Genomic DNA, 9,414 nt, shown 5'->3' with positions numbered 1-9,414 from the left:
GTTGAACAACAAAACAAGATCGCCCACCTTGAACTCCTTGTTTCGGATGTATTTGTCATGAAGGTACTTCATTCTCTCTTTGTACAAGGACGAACTTGCATATGCATAGTACCAGAACTCATCCAATTCATTCAAATGTGCAACCCGCAAGTTAGCGGCTGCATCCCAATTAAGATCAACTTCTTTAAAGCTCACATGGCTTTGTGCTCAAGTTCCACCGAAAGATGAAAAGCTTTTCCAAACATCAACCGGTATAGAGACATCCCGATAGGAGTTTTGAAAGCAGTCCGATAAGCCCATAATGCATCATCAAGCTTCTTCGACCACTCCGTCCGGTTAGCATTCACTGTTTTGGACAAGATACTCTTTATCTCCCGGTTGGAGACTTCCACTGATGATAGGGAGTCGTAACTTTATGAGTGACACCATACTTGCTAAGCAAAGTATCAAAAGCCTTGTTGCAAAAATGCGACCCACCATCACTTATGATAGCCCGCGGAGTACCAAATCTTGTGAAAATATTCTTCTTCAAAAATGCCACCACACTTCTTGCTTCATTGTTGGGTAGAGAAACGACCTCAACCCATTTAGACACATAATCAACTGCGACCAAGATGTAGGTGTTTCCACAAGAACTCACAAAAGGACCCATGAAGTCAATACCCCACACATCAAAGATATTAATCTCCAATATGGTAATGAGAGGCATTTCATTCTTCTTCGAGATTCTACCAGCCCATTGGCATCCATCACATCTTTTCGCCATATTACTTGCATCTTTGTAGAGAGTGGGCTAATAGAAACCCCAAATTAGCACTTAAGCCATCGTTCTTGCTCCGCCATGATGACCATCATAAGGCGAAGAATGGCAAGCCTCAAGAATAACATGTTGCTCTTCATCTGGTACACATCTTCTAATTACCCCATCCGTGCAAATCCGGAAGAGGTAAGGTTCGTCCCAATAATAATCTTGACAATCCCGTTTGAGCCTTTTCCTTTGATTTGAAGAGAACTCATCCGGGATGATTCCACATACAAGAAAGTTTGCTATATCGACGAACCATGGCACCTCCTTCATTGAAATGGCCAAGAGTTGCTCATCGGGGAAGGAGTCATTGATTTCAAGGCCATTATGCGGCCTTCCCTCCTCCTCCAAACGAGACAAGTGGTCTGCCACTTGATTTTCACTCCCTTTTTGATCTTGAATGTCAATATCAAACTCTTGAAACAATAGCACCCATCTCATCAACCTAGTTTTTGAATCTTTCTTGCTCATAAGATAGCGAAGTGCCGCAAGATCCGTATGAACAATAACCTTTGCACCCATCAAGTATGGGCGGAACTTCTCAATTGCAAACACATTGGCAAGGAGTTCTTTTTCAGTAACTGTGTAATTTACTTGGGCATCATTCATGGTCTTACTAGCATAGTATACCGGATGAAAAATCTTATTGATGCATTGCCCCAAAACTTATCCAACCGCTACATCACTAGCATCGCACATGAGCTCAAAAGGAAAACTCCAATTAGGAGCGGTGATAATGGGAGTTGTTGTCAACTTGAACTTTAGCAATTCAAAGGCTCTCATGCAATCATCATTGAAGTTAAACTTAACATCTTTCTCTAAAAGCTTGCACAAGGGGTTTACCACTTCAGAAAAATCCTTTATGAAGCACCGGTAGAACCCCGCGTGACCCAAGAAACTTCTCACGCCTTTCACGGATGTTGGAGGTGAAAGTTTAGAAATCACTTCTATTTTTGCCTTGTCGGCCTCATTGCCCTTCTTTGAAATCTTGTGGCCAAGGACAATGCCTTCCTCGACCATGAAATGACATTTCTCCAAATTCAACACCAAGTTCGTTTCTTCACACCTTGCCAATACTTTATCCAAATTTGCCAAGCAATCATCAAAGGAATCCCCGACTACCAAAAAGTCATCCATGAAGACTTCAAGATAGTCCTCTACCATATCTATAAAGATCGCCATCATACACCGTTAAAAAGTTATCGGTGCATTGCATAAGCTAAATGGAATCCGCTTGAAAGCGAAAGTGCCATAGGGACAAGTGAAAGTTGTTTTCTCTTGATCTTACGGGGTAATAAGGATTTGGTTGTAGCCCGAATATCCATCTAGAAAGTAATAGAAAGCACGGCCGGCCAGCCTATCAAGCATTTGGTCAAGGAAGGGGAGTGGAAAATGGTCTTTCCTTGTGACTTTGTTTAGATTCCGATAGTCCATACGCACTCTCCACCCGGTCAACGTTCTTGTTGGAATCAACTCGTTCTTATCAATGGTAACCACAGTTATGCCCTCCTTTTTCGGAACACATTGCATGGAAAAGTCCACGAATTGTCGGAAATAGGCTAGACCACCCCGACATCCAACCATTTGATAATATCCTTTTTGACCATGTCTTGCATGGCTTCATTGAGTTTCCTTTGATGTTCAATGGATGGTTTGGCATCGTCCTCCAAGTTAATCTTGTGCATGCAAAATGCGGGGCTTATTCCCCGAATATCCGCCAAAGTCCACACAATAGCTTTCTTCCTCTTGTGGAGTACCGCCAATATAGAGTTAACCTACACGTTAGTCAAACAAAAGGAAGGAATAACTGGTAAAGTAGAATAAAGGCCAAGGAATTCATACATGAGATGTGGAGGCAATGGCTTCAACTCCAACATAGGAGGCTCTTCAATTGAAGGCTTTGTAGAAGGAGTTTTCCTATTCTCAAGATCCAAGGAAAGCTTCTGGGGTGCATAGTTGTACGACCTCATTCCTTGCAAAGAATTAACACATTCCATGAAGCCATCCATCTCGTCATCATCAAAATTTAGCAAGACGGCCTCCAACATATCACCCACATTAATCGTGGCACTTGTATCATCAATAATCACATCGGTCACTAAGTCCACGAACGAACACACTTCATTACTATTCGGTTGCCTCATAGATTTGCACACGTGGAACACCACCTTTTCATCACCCACCCAGAAAGTGAGTTCTCTGACTTCCACATCAACAAGAGCCTTCCCCATAGAAAGGACGGGTCTACCAAGAATAATTGACATCTCATAGTCCACTTCACAATCAAGAATAACAAAATCCGCCAGGAGAATGAACTTGTCAACTCGAACCAATACATCCTCAATCACCCCCAACGGTCTCTTCATTGTGCGATCGGCCATTTTTAATCTCATAGATGTGGGTCTTGGTTGCCCAATTCCTAATGTCTTGAAAATCGAATAGGGCATCAAATTGATACTCTCCCCAAGATCACAAAGAGCTTTTGCAAACTCGGCACTTCCAATGGTACAAGGGATTGTGAAAGCACCGGGATCTTCCAACTTAGGAGCCATCGAATGCACAATTGACTCACTTGGTGAGTGACTTTGATAGTTTCAAAATTCATCAACCACTTCTTCGTCACCAAGTCCTTCATAAACTTTGCATATCCAGGCTTTTGCTCCAAATCTTCAACTAATGGCATATTTATCGAGAGACCCTTCATCATATCAATAAACTTTTTGAATTGATTCTCGCCATGTTTCTTGGCAAGCCTTTGAGGATAGGGAGGAGGTGGCTTAGGCAATGGTGCCTTAGCTTTTTGCACTATCGGTTCTGGTATGTCAATCACATGATCCCTAGACGGGTTCACATCCTCTTGAGTCTCTTCCACCATGTCATCAATATTAATCTGCACTTCATCATTTGCTTACACAACATTGTTCGGGATCTCCTCTTCTTCAACCACTTGCTCATCATCCACAAGTTGCCTTTGACTTGAGGTAGGTACTTTCCACCTCTTCCACTTCTTGTAGTAACGGCCATGGCATGCCCCGTATTGTTCCTACCCTTCGGGTTCACCACCGTATCACTTGGTAGTGCCTCCTTAGGACGAGAATTTAAAGCTTGAGAGATTTGACCCATTTGCACTTCTAAGTTTCGGATTGATGTGTTGTGTGAAGCAAGTTGGGCATCGGAATTGGCATTCTTCTCCATCATTTGCTTGAACATGTTCTCAATACGACCCATTTCATTGTTGGAGGAACTAGGACCATGAGAAGGATAAGGAGGTGGGTTGCTCGGTTGTTGATACATCGGGGGCATTTGAAAACCCGACCCCCAATTTCCTTGGTTGTTGTTCCACCCGCCTTGGTTGTTGCCTCCCCAATTGCCTTGGTTATTATTGTTTTGCCAATTTCCTTGGTTATTGCTTCCACTCCAATTGCCTTGATTGTTGTTATTCTAATTGCCTTGATTGTTTCCACTATTTCAATTACCTCGGTTGTTAGAATTCCAATTGCCTTAATTATTTGAAGGTCTCCATTGTTATTGAATATGGCCTTGGAAGTTGTTTCTTTGCCCTTGAAAGTTATTCACATATTGGATCTTTTATTCTTGATCATTGTAAGAATCACCTTGATCAAATCCACTATCATCTTGCACAAAATTGTTCACTCTTTGTTGCCCTTGTGGACTTCTTATTCTTCTCTTGTTTACCATCATATTAACTCCCTCCATAGCATTGACTTGCCTCGGGTTTTGCATTTGTTGAAGTTGAGCCTTTGCCAATTGGTTCATGGTGGTTGTCAACTCGGCTATGACTTGCCCATGGTCATGTAACTCTTTATGAAGAAGAATCACATTTGGATCACCTTGTGGAACATTGGCTCTAGATTGCCACGCCGATGAAGTATCTATTATCTCATCCAAAATATCACACGCCTCCGCATAAGGCGTAGTCATGAAGTTCCCACCGGCAAGTTGATTCACTACACATTGGTTGGTAGTATTGATCCCCCGATAGAAAGTTTATTGAATCATGTTCTCCGTCATATCATTGTTGGGGCACTCTTTCACCATTGTTCTATACATTTCCCATATCTCGTGTAGTGATTCATTGGGCTCTTGCTTGAATGCTAGAATTTCATCCCGAAGAATAGCCATGTGTCCGGGAGAGAAGTACTTTGAAATAAATTTCTCCGCTAGTTCATCCCAGGTATGAATGGAATGATTTGGAAAACGTTCCAACCAATCTAAAGTTTTCCCCCATAGAGAGAAGGGAAAAAGCCTTAGCCTCAAAGCATCCTTGGAGACATTTGTTTGTTTGCTCCCCCAACACATATCTACAAACCACTTCAAATGTTTGTATGCATTTTGACCCGATGCACCAGTGAAGAACCCTCATTGCTCGAGTAAAGTGAGCATCACGTTGGTTATTTGGAAGTTGTCCGCCCTAATACGGGGAGGGACTATAGCACTTGCATACCCTTCATTCGCGACACCCGGTGTAGAGCCTCTCGTGGTGGAGGTGGGGGCGGAGCGGGTACATTGTCTTGAGGCGGGTCGACCTCGTCTATTGGCTTGAGGTTCAAAAGGGACCTCATCCATTTGATCATCCTCAACATCCACATCCCCCACGTCTATGTTTCTGAGATCGTTGTTTGCCATGATCGCACTTACAATACTCACACGTTAGTAACTAGGAAGGAAAAGAAGATATCCCCAAAACACACTTAAATATATAGCTAACACCGTTTTTAGCTCCCCGGTAACGGTGCCAAAAATTAATCTCGTTCAATTTCACTCATCTATTTGAGGTTATAAAAATGGTCGATGCAATAGTAATGCCTAACATGAGTAGGGGTCAAATTCCACAGGGAGCTATATGAATGGGAGTTAATAGTATAAATCTTAGCGTGTGAGTTTGTATATCTAAATTTTCACTTCCGCAAAGTTTGGTTGATTAAAAATCTAAATTACACTACGATTGCAAGTGAAAGAATGAAACTAAGAAATTGTTTTTGTTATTTTTCAAATGATATAAAAGGCCTAGGGCTATGACCTTCACCTAGGTGTTTGCCTAATGGATTGTAAACTTTAAAGCTTATTTTATTAGTCGGGGTGTATTATAGTTATCAACACTCAAGTATCCACTCAATACCTCTCGGTCAGAGAGTGATTTTGCCCAATTTGACTTTCTCAAGTCCAAATGGGTATTGAACAAAATAGCTGATAAGAAGCTCAAGTCGGGTTTTACTATCTCTAGGTTAAACCCTTTAATTGGGCTTATCAATCTCTCGATTGACCCAATTTCTTGCTAGCCAAGTTTTCCTAGACTAAGTCTCTCTTTCTCAAGTAGAGACCAAGTCAAATATACATGAATTAGTGTTTGCAACCATTAATTCTTCAAATAAAAGCAAGAACTAGGCTAGATAATAAGCACCCAACCATAAACGAGCAATAAATCAAACACCCATTAAGTTTACACACTAGAGTTGGATCATAACCCTAGTGAAAATCTAGCTACTTATGCTTAAATTGGAAGAAATAGGAGAAGAAATGATAACTAAACCCATATTGATAATTAAAATGATGAAATTAATATTCAAAAAGCTCAAAATAACAAAAACTATTAAAAAGAGTAAAAGAAATCGTCTATTGTAGCAGCTGATGTCAAAAGTTAACCAAAAAAAGTGAAACTCTTCTGTTTATACAAAGCTAAAATTTTCGGACAAAAATGCCCTTTCGGAGGTTCTGCGGCCGCACAATTTTATCTGCGATCCGCACTTTTCTTTATCTTGACAGGAGTGGAAATCTGCTGCCGTACTGCTTTCTTTCTGCGGCCGCACAGTAATGGTGCGGTCCGCACTTTGAGATACAAGTTCTCTGAACTTTTTCTCTAACCCAGCTTCTGCGGCCGCACAATTTATGTGCGAACTGCACTTTACACATTTATCTGATGGGAATTTCTTCACGACCTGCGGCTGCAGATAATATTCTGCGGTCCGCACTTCTGAGCTTTTGTACATATTTTTGTCCTTGAGTTCAGATTACTCATTCTTGAGTTGGATTTCTTCTTGGGAGCTCATCTTCCAATATTCCTGCAATTAAGCATATTTTATCAGTTTTTAGGAACATAATTAAGCACTTTTAGACTAAAACAAAAGCTAAAGAGCGCTAATAAGTAGTCAAAATTCCCACTTATCAGCCGTCGATTATCAACTATGGAAATCCATTTGTATCTCTAGACATGGCCCCGCTATCTCTCACTTGTTCTTTGCGGATGATATCATCCTTACTTCTACGACATCAGCAAGCAGTTTCCATACCATCATTGACATCCTTAACGACTTCAATCAAGTCTCAGGTCAAAAAATTAACTTTCAGAAATAAATTAAAAAAAAACTGAAAAAATTGTTCCTCCCAGGATATGAATTTTGTTCTCTCCTATTTTAACATGCACGAAGGTACATCTCTTGGTAAATATCTAGGCTTCTCAATTTTTACTGACCGGCCTAGTAAATGTGATTTTCAGTTCATTCTTGATAACTTTAAACAAAAGCTTGCGGGTTGGAAAACAAACTTCCTTTCTATGGTTGGGCGCACAACTCTTATTAACTCTAACCTAAACAACCTCCCGAATCATGTAATGCACTACCTTAATATTCCTCGTACTATCATCTCTCAATTAGAACGATGCCAACACAATTTTCTTTGGGGCACCACTCTCAATAAAAAGAAAATTCACCTCATAAAATGGAGTATTGTTACCACGCCAAAAACTCATGGCGGATTAGGTATACAATGCCTTCATCAAAAAATCAAGCCTTACTAGCTATTCAAGCCTGGCAAATGCTTCGCAACCCCTCCTCCTTATGGGCCTCTACCCTTCTCCATAAATACTTTTACCGAACGACCAATCTCCACGCCCGTAGCTCTTTTATCTGGACTAACCTACTCATGGGCTGTAACCTCTGCCAACAAGGCATTAAATGGCTCATTGGTGACGACACTCTCATTAACTTCTGGTTTGATTCCTGGATCGGACCTAATCAACCCCTGAGACAGTGTATCATAAGTAGGGGTGTTCATGGTTCGGTTTGGATCGGTTTTCTCCTAAAAAGAAATCAAACCAAGTAAGTCGGTTATTCAAATATTGGAACCAAACCAAACCAATTAAGTCGGTTTTTTATCGATTCGGTTTTTGTCGGTTTTTCGGTTTTTATCTTCTTTTTAAAAAAATATGAGACATACACTGCGAAAACACATATTTTGGCGACTATATTTTCAACATAACACTATCAAACACATATTTCGGCGATTATATTTTCAACATAACACTATCAAACCAATTGCTCTTTGAGAAATCTATCATTTACCAAGATATATTGATGATAATTGAATCAAATATTGATGAATAATTTAGCTACTCAATTAAAAATCGATTTTAACGTGAAATAAATTCTTGTATTTAGCAAAAGAAAACTACCAATCAAACTAAAATGTAAAGACAAAGAATTAGATTATTAAAATAGCAAAGAACTAGACAAAATACAAACGACTAATATGTACCATAAAATTTTAGTAACATATATATATTTTAAATAGCTATGTCTATAGTCGGTTTGGTTCGATTATTTTTGGTTATTTTTTGATTAAAATCAAAACCAACCAAACCTAAAAAGTATCAATTTTTTTGATCGGTTTGGTTCGGTTTTTCGGGTTTTTATGAACACTCCTAATCACAGGGCCTCTACCAAGACATGTCGTCTTTGATACACTATACACTTATCTTACCCGAGGTCAATAGGACTTCGCATCTCTCCCTTTTGAGCTCCCGTCACGATTCTTCCAGCAAATTCTTAATACATATATTCCTTCCTATACCACTAACCCCGATTAGTTTGCCTGGACTCTCGATCCACGAGTAACATTCACCATCAAATCACTTTATAACCACTTACTCACATCCTCAGAACCCTCCTTTAATTGGATATGGAAACTTCATCTCCCACCAAAAATTAAGCACTTCCTTTGGTTGACTAAGCTATAATTGCCTCCCTACTGCCTCACATTATCATCACATAGGCATCTTTCGAGACGCCACATGTGCCCTATGCCTTACCAGCTCCAAAACAATTCCGCATTTATTCCTCCACTGTCCAGTAGCAGTACAACCATTGTCAACCTTGTCCATATTACCAGAAATCATAAAACTCGATAGTATTGTCGCCCCCTATAACATGGCTACAAAAACTCATTTTGCATTCCTCATACCATATCTATACGTTTCCCTATGCAAATAAAGTGGCACCCTCCTAGTGTAGATTCCTTTTAAATACTGATGGTTCCGCTGCACAACACACTAACCAACGAGGGATTGATGGAGTCATCCATGACTCACGTGTAACTGGATTTTGGGCTTCGCAGGTCACCGCTTTATTCATGGGACCATTGAAGCTGAACTGCTTGCACTCTACCATGGACTAAAATTGTCCTTCACTCATGGCTACACACACCTTGAAGTCAACTTAGACGCCAAGGCTATTATTACTCTACTACATACCTCCCATCAACTTTATGCTAACATTATCTTTGATTGCAGGTCTCTGGTCGCCCAACTGGATGAT

Source organism: Nicotiana tomentosiformis, chromosome 4, assembly GCF_000390325.3.
Source record: "Nicotiana tomentosiformis chromosome 4, ASM39032v3, whole genome shotgun sequence".
Taxonomy (NCBI): Eukaryota; Viridiplantae; Streptophyta; class Magnoliopsida; order Solanales; family Solanaceae; genus Nicotiana; species Nicotiana tomentosiformis.
This window is presented reverse-complemented; position numbering follows the sequence as displayed.